A 12689-nucleotide genomic window follows, 5' to 3' on the forward strand; every position below is an offset into this window, starting at 1 on the left:
CATCTCTCAATTCTCAGTTCCCTCCCTGTGCCTTTCATGTGATCCATAAATGCTTACAGAAGTAAATACTTGTGGAATTAAATGTTCATAATGTATACATTTATTGCTTTGCTCTCTTTTCTGGCTTCCTAAAATGTTCCTTTTAATCCTTCTCCATCCTCTCAAGGTTAAATTTCTCAAGGGTTATCTATATTTGGTGCCTTCTCCTCACTTCACAGACACTCTTAAAACAATTTCTGACTTTAGCTACCACCACTCTACCAAAACAACTTTCACCAAGGCCATCAATAACTTTTGGCTGTAAAATCCAGTGGACAGTTTTCATTTTACAGGACTCAGTAGCATTTGACACTGTTAATCATGTTCTCCTTGAAATGGTCTTCCTCTTCATATTCAGACACCATGCTTCTCTTAACTGTTCTGCCATATATATATTTATAAACGTATATTTCTGCCTTCTCAGCTTCCTTCCTGTCCTTAAGAAATACGAGTTTTCTTTAGGGTTTCAGTTCTTGTCCCTCTTCTAACTATAGTCTCTCCCTAGGTGGTCTCATTCATGCCCATAATTTTGATTTCTTTCTATTGAGCTGAGGATTCTAACACTTTTATCTTTAGCTCACAACTTTCTTCGAGTATCTGGACCCATATATTCAATTGCCTAGTTCCTGTTTCCATGTGGAGTATCCAAGTGACCTTAAAATCCATATCCAAAACCAAACTTATTTTCTTTACCTCTCCTACAACTGTAACAACAGCAATTACAGTAACAACAACAAAACAAAAAGCCTGGTCCTCCTCTACTGTGTTACCCATCTCAGATTGCAAAACACCAGCTACCTAGTCAAGTGCTCAAGCTGAAAGTTTGAGGGTGGGTACAGATGACAACTTGAACTCTCAGGTACTTTTACTTCTCAAGCAGCAAATCAGCTGAGTAAAGGGTAAAACTGAGTTAAATTGTTAGGTAGACTCATCTTCCCATTGGTTCCCTTGTAGCTCATAAAGGAGTGTTTCATGTATGGTGGGCACAGTGGCCACAATAAGTTAAAGTTTCTCTAGATTGGAAGATTACTGAAGTGGGAACACGTTGCTTTGTATCAGTATCGGTGCATTTGGGTATGCCATGTCAACCTGGTGTAATGAAAAGGTTATAGGCCTTGACTTTCTTATTGTGCCAGCATCAGGACAAACCCTCCTACTTGTGCCTGTACTGCAAAGCCTAAAGTTTTCCACTTACGTCTACGTAAGGCCTTTGTGGAAAACTCTAGTCACAATTGATAATAATCTTTGACTCTTCCTCTTCTTTACCCTTGATGCCCAATTAATTTCTCAAATCCATCTACTTTCCACCATTATTTCTCACCTGGAAGACTGGAATCCCCACTTCTACTCTTGCTTTCATCTAATGCATTCACCATAAAGTAGCCCAAGTGATCTTTTAAAATCGTAATCTTTGCATTACTCTGTTTTAGAGGAATTTCTTGCCAAAGATTAGGGGATACTCCCTTATTCTTGTCAGACCCTTTTCTTTATAAGAAAGTAAAAATGTTCAGGGGTGCCTGGGTTGCTCAGTTGGTTGAGCATCAGACTCTTGATTTTGGCTCAGGTCATGATCTCACGGTTCATGGAATCGAGCCCCACCTCAGGCTGTGGATTGACAGTGCCAGAGCCTGCTTGGGATTTGGTCTCTTCCTCTCTCTCTGCCCCTCCCACACGTGTGCTGTCTTTCTCTCTCTCTCAAAATAAGTAAATATTTAAAAAATAAAAGATTAAAAAAAAATTAAAATGTTCAGGGGCACCTGCATGGCTCAGTCGGTTGAGCGTCCATTTCTTGATCTCGGCTCAGGTCACGATCTCATGATTCATGAGGTTGTGAGCATCGGGCTCTGTGCTGACAGCGCAGAGCCTACTTGGTATTCTTGTTCCCTCTCCTTTCTCTGTCCCTCCCTCATTCACTTGCTCTAGGCCACTCCCAAAATAAATAAATAAACATTTTAAAAAATAAATAAAATAAAATGTAAAAAGTAAAAATGTTCTGAAATTCAAGAGAGAGACATCGAAGTGGGTTTTTATTTTTGTCTTGTTGGGTTTTTTAAAGTCAGATTATACCTTCTTCCCCTGGTGTTAATCTATCACCTAGCACTGAATTATTCCATTTCAAATGAATTGTTCAAATAAATTGTTTCATTTCAGTATCTACAAACTGAAGTAGGTCCCAATTCACCTCACTTCCCAGGAACCAAGTTATATGTCTGACCCTTAAAAGTTAACACTATACTTCCTCCTATACATACCATTTTTCCTTTCCCAATTAGATGGCACTAACAGAGTTTTTATGATCCTATAAGCCATTATCTTCACAGAGACACTAACACTTACATTAATTAAATTAATTACATTGATATATAATTCCCTAACCCCTTGAGGTTAACTTCAAATCTTTTCCTATTCTTAGGGGAGGAGCCCAGTAATCTATACAATGTACACTGGAAAGCAAAGCTAGAGATACATATTTACTGAATTTGTCATTCAGCAAGATTCAGCTCCCAGTGTGGAGAAGCATTATTCGGTAGAAGAGTGCTGACAAGTGGAATGGTTGCTAATTACTGCAATTGATGGAAAGAACAAAAGTAAGCTGAGTTTATGGCTTGTGCCCTGCACAGCCTACTGTGATATGATACCTACTCGGTCTGTTCCAGATAGCTACATAAGAAATTTTTAAACCTGCTATAGGTTGTGTTGCTTCCCACAGGAGGGAGTAGTTTTACATGTTACAGGTGCTATACATGCAGACAGCAACTGCAGTTCAGATGAAGTTGAAATTTTAACAATACTTGGCAGAAACCCTATTGGAACAAGATAAGTTATATATCTTTTAATACTAAAGATGTCAAAACTTAAAAAAATAAATCAATAAAGATGTTGGGACTTGAATAATATTCCAAGTTTAAATTCAGCTACATACCCTGGGACCTTACCCACTGTTACTCCCCTTGTGTCTTGGCTACCAAGTAGATAATCTCTATAGTGCCTCCCATTTGGATAAAGAAACTGAACCATCACTTCCCCCAGCTGAGGGAGGTTTGTTTAAACATCCCCTGGTTCATATTACTCTTCATGCTTATTTACTGCTATTCAGATAAAAACCAAAATTTAAAATCTAGACTGTAAGAGTGTAAGATCATGTAATCTTACATGACTTTATTTTTCATGACTCTTCCACTGACCTATGCTGTCTGCATTGATCTCTTTTCAACTGCAAAAAACCCCACCATGTTCCAATTCTTAATTATTGATGCTGTGTGGAAAAAAGAAAAATTGAATGTATTCCTCACATCATAATGGTTGGAACTTCTATCACAAAGAATGAATATCCCTGATACATAAAGAGCTTCTAAAAAAGCTAAAATCCTTTTGGAAAATGGAGGAGAAATATAAACAGATGGTTTATAGATAGTTAAAGGGCCCTACAACATATTAAAGAATTCTCATAATAAGGATGCAAATTTATAACATAAGGAGTTGTTATTTCTTGCATACCAGAAAGGGCATAATCCAAAAGTTTGACAATATACTTTGTTAGAAAGGCTGTGGGGAAATAGATTCTATCATATACTGCTAGTGGGAATGCAAAATTACATAACCTATATGGAAGAGAATTTGGCAAATTTCAGTACAGTTATGTATGGATTTGTGTTTAACCCAATAATGCTACTTTTAGGAATCTACTCCAGGGGCACCTGGGTAACTCAGCTGGTTAAGCATCCAACTCTTGATTTTGGCCCAGGTCCTGATCTGGCAGTACATGAGACTGAGCCTCGTGTCAGGCTCTGGGCTAACGGGGCAGAGCCTGCTTGGGATTTTCTCTCTCCCTCTGTCTTTGTCCCTCCCTCCCCCACTTACTTTCACTCTCTCTCTCAAAATAAATAAATAAACTTAAAAAAAAAGGGGGGGACTCTATCCCAGAGAAACACTAACAAAGCTCAAAAAGTTGAGTGTACAGGCTATTAATGGCAGCATTCTTTGAGATGGCAAAAGACAAAGAACAACACATATGCCCATCATAAAAAGACTGGTTGAATAAAGTATGTTATTTTGCATACTTAAATAATATACAACTGTAAAATAAAAATAATATCTATATACTATTATAGAGTAATCATCAGAATATACCAGCTAAGCTTTAAAAAGAAGAGGGGAGGGGCGCCTGGGTGGCTCAGTCGGTTAAGCGACCGACTTGGGCTCAGGTCATGATCTCGCGGTCCGTGAGTTCGAGCCCCACGTCGGGCTCTGTGCTGCCAGCTCAGAGCCTGGAGCCTGTTTCAGATTCTGTGTCTCCCTCTCTCTCTGCCCCTCCCCTGTTCATGCTCTCTCTCTCTCTCTGTCTCAAAAATAAATAAACGTTAAACAAATGTTAAAAAGAAGAGGGGAGAAAAACAAGTGTCTTTTATCTAAGAAAGGGGAGGAATAATAATACAAAGTAATTGTACTTACATATATTATTTTTATTTCTATTTATTTTTTTAAATGTTTATTTCTTTTTGAGAGAGAGTGTGAGTAGGGAAGGGGCAGAGAGAAAGGGACAGAGGCTCCGAAGCCAGCTCCATGGTCACATCAGAGAGTCTGATGTGGGCTCGAAGCCACAAACCATGAGATCATGACCTGAGCCTAAGTCAGACACTTAACCAACTGAGTCACCCACGTACCCCAGGCTTATATGTCTTCTGCTTTGATACAGTAAGACGTACCCAGCACCAATGAAGTAGTCCTGCCAAAAAAGAAAGAAAAAAGAAAGAAAGAAAGAAAAAAATTGAGCCTGAATCTGATCAAGTCTCTAATTACCAGTTTTACAGAAAATACAGACAAACATGTTAAACAACACCATGGGGATGCAACCCAGAAAATCCAAAACATGGGCAATTCTATAGAACAAAAGACCAAGTTTCTTATACAAATATATTGCAAGGCAAAAAAAGGTGGTGAAAGTTATATATTTTAAAGAATTTAAGACATAATTCAACCAAGTGTTGTCTATGACTCCTGGGTAGATCCTTATGTAAATAAATCAACTGCAGGAACATTTTGGAAACAATTGGAAACATTTCAATTTTCATTAGATGCTTTAATTTTGACTAAATTTTGACTAAATTTTAAATTTTAGTGCTTTAATTTTTACTAAATTTTAATAAATAAATATTTATTGTTTAGTAAATATATAAATAAATATTTATAAATATACATTTCTCAGGCATAATAACAGTCTTATAGAAATTTTAACTCTTTATATTTCAGAGATCCATATAATAATAAAAGCTTTATTTTAAAAGTTCTTCTACCATGGGGCATTGTACTCACTTTACTATCTGGAATACTCATGACATTTGGGTTGAAATCTGAAAGATGAGTAGAAACCCAAATGTTGCTTCCTCATATAAACTTTTCCTGAATTCCCAGACTAGGTCAGCTTCTCCTGTTATGTACCTTAAGTTATCCTTTCTGATACTAAAATAATGGTAACTAGATAATTAATTATGCAAGTAGCTAATGTCTTCTGCCATAATATATAAGCTCCATGAAGTCAGGTACCTTCCATTTCAGCCTCACCATTGCATCTCTGACACATTATGCCCAATAAGCATTTCAGTATATTTTAATTGAAATAACACAATTACATACCCCTGGGGTACCGTTCTGGGTCATTCAATAGAGCCCGCAACTCTCTATCTCAGGATCATGAGTTCAAGCCCCATGTTGGGCATAGAGCCTACTTGAAATATATATGCGTTAAGACATGGGATACCTGGATGGCTCAGTTGGTTAAGCAACCAACTCTTGATTTTGGCTCAGGTCATGATCCCGTGGTCGTGGGATAGAGCCCTGCATCAGGCAGCTCTGAGTATGGAGCCTGCTTGGGATTCTGTTCTCTCTCTCTGTCTCTCCTAGCTCAAACTCTCCCAGTCTCTCTCAAAATAAATAAGTATACATTAACAAAAAAGAAGGTATTTAAAAAATGTATACATAGATGCATATATGTATATACAAATGTAAGAAGAGGCTCTGGTGGATTCCCAAGTCCAATGAAATGCCAAGGACTCATGAGGAGATAACATCCCTGATTCAAATCTTGACTCTGTCATTTACTAACTGTGAGATTTACTCACCGTTCCGGTAAAATAAAGGATTCTAGGGAGAACTAAGATAATGCATTCAACATTCCTAGTACACAGAAGTATCCAACAATTGTTAATTATTGTTTAGTTATTCATTTATTCAGCAACATTTTTCTGTGGCAGGAACTGTTCAGGGAACCAGATATCATGATGAATTAGAAAGGTTATATCCCTGCCCTCAAAGAACACATTTTAGTAGAGGAAAAACTGATAAACAAGTAAATGAATACTATAACTTTGGGCAAGTACATAGACTGTAAAGGATGATAGAAAACAATGATAGGGAGACAGTTTTAAATTGAATGACTTGACAATAACTCTCTGGACAATGATGTCCTGAAAATAGGAAGAGAAGAACAATACCAAGATGTAGGAAGAAAAGGGACAATAAAGAAATTAGCTTCTCCATGATAAACTATTATGTTTATAGACTGATTTATTTTCATTATAGGTTTGCCAGGCTTTTTTTCTTTTTGGTTTATGTAATTGAAGCTGTTGTTCAGAGCACACAAAATAAAATTATATATTTTTTTATATTATAAAGATGGTAAAAATTGTTTTCAACTCTTCTGTATATAATTTTTGTTTATTGTTTGTTATAAAGCGTGTATTCCCCCAGAACAATGCCTCTTATAGTGGACATTCAGAGAATATTTGTTGGATAAATGAACTTGTTGAATGAAGAAAGCACTACCTGTCAGTTGTTGGAGAAATTTAAGATCTCAGGTAAATGGTAGTTCCTCAGTGTTTTAGTTGACCAGCTGTGTGGCCCTTTTAAATATATGCAAACAGCACCCCTTTCAAAGAGCTCTTAGGAACTTTTGACTACAGGGCTCTCCCTTCCCCCACCCTGCTGGATGTTTTGAGGCATTTCCTCTCCTGCTAACCACTAGGCAACTGGGGGATGGGGAGGAGAATTTAGGTGTAAAATTGACCCTGGAACTGGCGAATGGTGATAATTTGCCTCTGGTCAGTAAACATTCCCCCCTCTTTCCTTCCTGTAACACAGTTTTTTTCTTTTCTTTTCTTTTTCCTGTAACACAGTTTTTGCAAACAACAAAGTATTTTTAAAATTCTATTTCTGTGATCATATTTTCCACAGCAGTGTAAAAGCCCTGAGGCATAAATGAACATCACTGTGCCTTGGAGAAAAGCAAGCGAGATGAAGAATGGATAGCTGAGTGCTGTTGTTGTTGTTGTTGTTGTTGTTGTTGTTGTTGTTAAGTAATTGAAGTGACCCTTTATTTGATATTATTTTTCCCATTTCCGGAATAAACCATACATATTCTCACTTGTTACTGCTTTTCCTCTAGAATGCACCTTCTCTCCCTACCTACTCAAATCTCACTGCCTCTTTCAATATCAATATTTACTGTGGGACCCAAGGAATTTAACAAAAATCCCCTAACCCTGGACAAGCAGAGCAAGACTAACTCCATTTTATGCTACACCCACCATCTGATGTATAACCCCCACGTGACCTAAGACACTCCCCCACCCTGGTCAAGCCGCTGAGCACACCCTTACTGGAAACCGGCTCAAATAGGAATGCGGAACCCCTAACTGCCAAAGAATGTAAACCCCACCTTTTGCCTGCCAAACTTGCGCGCCAATTCTGACCAGAGTGATAGGCTAGTTCAAACAGTTACTATAGGGTAAATTGTAATTCAATTGGCCACCTGCGTGTGGACTGACATGACTATGCAACTTTCTGTGTGTGTTACAATCTCATTGGCCACTGGCCCCTATAAAACTGCTATGCCTTTTAACCTAGGGGTCCAAGTCCCTGCTCCGCTGAGTCGGGTATACTTGGGCCCAAGCTGGAGTTTGTAAATAAACCCTCGTGCATTTGCATCGGTATCGGTTCCTTGGTGGTCTCTCGGATTCGAAATTGGGGGCATTACATTGCTAATAACACTTTATATAAGGCATAAAATGTAGACCTTGATCTCCAGAAGGCTGCAATTCAGGTGTGTAGATAAAACATTCATACAAAATAAATGTAACTGTAATAAATGACCATAGTGGGTATTAACTGAATGGTTTGGACAATAAATTATTAAAGGAGTTCGAAAAAATAATTCGGGAATAATTAGAGAAGAAGCCTCATATAGAAGGTAAAATTTGAATGGGACATTTCTAGATAAGTGGAAAGTCGTTTGAGAAAAAAATCAACAGCAAAAATGTTAAAGAATGCTTATGGCATAGTCTAGAAAGTATGATCAGGCTAGTTTGGCTGGAGTTGGGATTTTTTGGAGAAAGATGATAACTTGGGAGAAAGATAGGATATACCTGGAAATATATGTAGCAATCAGAATTGGGAAGGAGGTGATTCAATAGATAAGGCTGAAGATAAAGAACATTCTTGTGTAGTCAAAAGAAGCCATTTAAGGATTTTTTTCTGGTGGAAAGAAGCCTAATTGGAACAATATTTTGCTACAATAAATTACATGAGGATTCAGGACCTCATAAATTGAACTGCTGAAGACTGAAAGCAAGAAAAAAATCCCTGCTGGGAGCACCTGGGTGGCACAGTCAGTTAAGCATCTGATTCAGGTCATGCTCTTGCAGTTTGTGAGTCCAAGCCCCGCATGGCCTCTGCACTGAGGTTGCAGAGCCTGCTTGAGATTCTGTCTTTACTTCTCTCTGACCCTCCCCCACTTGTGCTCTTTCTCTCTCTCTCTCTCAAAATAAATAAACTTAAAAAAAAAAAAAAATCAGTGCTGTACTTCAGTCATTAAATTGGCATGAGGGACGCCTGGGTGGTTCAGTCAGTTGAGCACCCAACTCTTGGTTTTGGCTCAGGTCATGATCTCATGGTTTGAGAGGTGGAGACCCTGTGTCAGGCTCTGGGCTGACAGTGTGGAGCCTGCTTAGGATTCTTTCTGCCTCTCTCTCTGCCCCTGCCCCACTCACATGCACACACACTCTCTTTCTCTCAAAATAAATAAATAAACATATTTGGAAATAAACATATTTCCTCTCCAAATCTCCCATATAGTTGTCTGCTAAATATAATAGAAAAGAGGTGAGAAGGAAATTCTTAAGGAAGAATTGATGAGAATTAGACACTATATATCAGGGAAAGAAAGAAATGAAAAAAAACATACCTCTGTTTCAAAACAGAGTAAAAGAAATGATGGCATGGTGGCATCATTACTAGAAAAAGTGAAGTCTGGAAGTCAAGAAAAATAAGTGTAGTTTTGTCCATGTCGGGTTCTGTGAAGTCTTCCTGAACCATTTTAATCTGCTTTGACCACCCCAAAACTTGGTGATATGACAAGATTCATTATGCTCACAGTTTTGTGAGTTGATTGGATGGTTCTGAGAAGGAAAACTAAAATGTCTTCATTTTTATTTATTTTTTCACTTTTTTTTTTTTTTTTTTTTTTATGTTAGAGAGAGAGCACGTGAGTGGGGGAAAAGGGTAGAGGGAGAGATCCCTCGACCCCCCTGGCCTTAGCTGAAATCAAGCGTCAGATGCTAGACCCACTAAGCCACCCAAGTGCCCCACAACTTCATGTTTAGAAAGGCTCCATCTTTGCTGGTTTTCTGCTGGGCCTCATTTCTTCATGTTCTATATTTCACCTTGCATCTGAATCAACCAAAGAAGCTATGTTCCCAATTTGAGGGGAAGAAAGTTAATGATTCTCCGAATTTCATCTTAGGCCCCCAAACACCTGATAACATCTAAGAAGAACCGGATTCCAAATGTGTTCCAGGACATTAGCTTTGTGGTTTTTTTTTTTTTTTTTTTAACGTTTATTTATTTTTGAGACAGAGAGAGACAGAACATGAACGGGGGAGGGGCAGAGAGAGAGAGAGGGAGACACAGAATCGGAAGCAGGCTCCAGGCTCTGAGCCGTCAGCCCAAAGGCTGACGCGGGGCTCGTACTCACAAACCGCGAGATCGTGACCTGAGATGAAGTCGGATGCTTAACCGACTGAGCCACCCAGGCACCCCCAGGACATTAGCTTTGAACAAACTTCCACCGATGCTGATATCAATATCCCCTACCTGCAATAATTTATGAAGTAACACCGATTGTTCACCTGTCATTTGCTTTGATCAGACCCGACTGTGAATTCCTGAAGGAATACATAACCTGGACCTCTTTCTGATACAAACCCCTAACATCACACAACGAAGAGACTCACTCTCCCTTCCTTTCCAAATCTCCCATAAACTTGTCTGCTATACTCAAACACTTAAGCTATTCAGTAAACTCTTTCACTTGCTCCTGGCTCAAGTTTGATTTCTATTCTTGGCTGGTTCTGCAGGACCCTTTCTGGGTCCTCTGACCCAGGCTGTCTACCTTACTTCTATAGGTTTTGCTGGGCCCACTCATGTGACTGCATATAGGATGGTTACACTGGAATGTGCTCTTATAAATCTGTCAGTTCGGCACTGGCTGTCTGGTCTCAGGCTCTTCTGCATTGCCTGCCATCCTATGGCAGGATAGATTGACTCTAACATGGTAGACTCAAGAAGCATTCCAATTGGGCAAAAACTATCTTCTGCTGAAATGTATTGCCTTTATTGTTTCCAAAGTTTGAAAAGTACACCCATGGTCAGGACCCATCGTCATGAACTAGTCACTTCTTTCCATGTAAAGTGACCTTGATGGCTCAAATGACATCAAACTAAAATGTTTTGTTTTTTATATTTAGGGCCACGAAAGGTGGGCATCCTTTAACTGATGTGTTGCATAAATACAAATATTCTCGTGACACAGAGTAAGCTACAAAGACAAAAACACCCTTTATACTTTTTTCTGTCAACCTTGTCTTAGTTTTTAAAAGTTGTATATTGAGAATCAAATAATCCTACCTTTGGGGCACCCTGAACTTTTAATGACAGTGTATCAAATCCATCTCTTTCCAGATAAAAGATTGTCTAATGTTCCAAGAGCACTTGTTATCCACAACTTTCTCCACTTTTTGGTTTTCTGACTCAGAAATAAAAATAATGGTTTGAGATGTTCCCTGAAGATTAGTAATTTTGTGAAAAACAAGCAGGGATTAGCAGAATGAGGACACCTTAGTCCACTTCCTCAATTATTACAGACTTAGAGTAGCAAACCATGAAGTTTTAATAACTAAGATGTAAGGAAAAAATAGCTGGTAGACAGCATTGGAAAGTTGCCTGGAAAATTTTTGCTTGGGGTCAAATAGAAAAAATAAATTAGAGAACAAAGTTGATCACAGAATATAGTACTTTTATGTGATGTTTCATTATGTAACAATCTAAAATTTAAGTTTAATAGTTATTTTAAAATACTTTTTGTCGTCGAAATCATAATTGACTGAATCAAAGGCTCATTTCAGCTCTCTTCCTACCTTGCCAGGGTACAACCTATCCACACAGAGGAAAATACTGATGGGCCTTCCTTGTCACATGGTGATGGTGACTGGAATCACAGAAATGGTGTCTAGAAGAAAATAGGTAACTCGCTCCTTGAGACTTCTTTTTTAAATTTCTTCCTCTGTTAAGTGGTCACAACACAGTGTTGTTGCTTAAAATATCTGCTTCTCTGAATAATAGAACAAAAACTTAGCAAAAGCTTTGGATTTCTAATCTTCTGAACAATGCACAAACTCCAGAATATGAATAGCTGATTTACCCACTTGGTAAAATCTAGAAATTGCTACTTCAGCTGGGAAAAAGCCTGTCTGGAGCTTTTTGCTCATCATTCATTGAGCTCTTATCAGATTCCTCACTTAGGGAATTCCAAACCCAACTTCCTACTTTTCAACCTTCCAGTCCTATCTCTGGTCATACTTTTTTATTCTGGAAAGAGCAAAACCAGATAGTCTGATATGTGGCATCTATAATTTGACACCACACTAAAAACCGGATTGTTTTACTTTGAAATTTCAGTTTGAGATGAAACTTGTAGATTCACATACAGTTATAAGAAGTAAAAGAAGAGTCTCATGTACCATTTACCTAGTTTCCCCTAATAGTAGCACCCTGTAAAACTCTAGCATAATAACATAACCACCAGCTGATATTGTTAGCTCTCCAAAAGAATGTTTTGTTGTCTTATGGATTAGCTAGCTCATGTGAATTCATTGGCCAGCAGGGTAGCCTGTGCAAGCTAATTGTGTAATCAATTGAAGTTAAGAGTCATGCAGGAAGAATTGGATTAGTTATATTAATCACACTGAATGAAATTAATTATGTAATTGTGAGTTGTTCAAATTCAGTGCCATTAAAGGAGTGGTTCTCTGTGGGAATATAAGGAAAAGTACTGAGAAAAATCTTAGGTGTTTTTGTTTATTTATTTGTTTTCAAAATACACTCCCATTCTGATCAACTTTGATGTGTAGTGCTGGGGCGGGCAGAATTCTAAAATGGCACCAAATTTTTCACCCGTATGTTGTGTATGCTATTCGTAGGACTGTGTATATGATGACTTTTCCTCTTGTGATTATGTTCTTATGTGGCAGAGGTGACCTTGAGATGTGGAGATTATCTAGGTAGGCCTGACCCAAATACATGAACTCTTTAAAAGTAGG

The 12689-nt window shown here is 38.2% G+C and overlaps 1 long non-coding RNA gene across 1 annotated transcript in view; it reads left to right on the top strand.

Annotated features, from left to right (window-relative positions):
• The window catches only part of LOC106967969 (uncharacterized), a 49854-nt gene that overhangs the window by 3887 nt on the left and 33278 nt on the right, over positions 1–12689 (top strand). Inside the window, exon 2 of the long non-coding RNA XR_003412998.2 lies at positions 11516–11613. This is a non-coding gene — a long non-coding RNA (uncharacterized LOC106967969). The remainder of the gene's footprint in view (positions 1–11515; positions 11614–12689) is intronic.

The sequence above is a fragment of the Acinonyx jubatus genome, chromosome B4 (assembly GCF_027475565.1).
Source record: "Acinonyx jubatus isolate Ajub_Pintada_27869175 chromosome B4, VMU_Ajub_asm_v1.0, whole genome shotgun sequence".
Classification (NCBI taxonomy): domain Eukaryota; kingdom Metazoa; phylum Chordata; class Mammalia; order Carnivora; family Felidae; genus Acinonyx; species Acinonyx jubatus.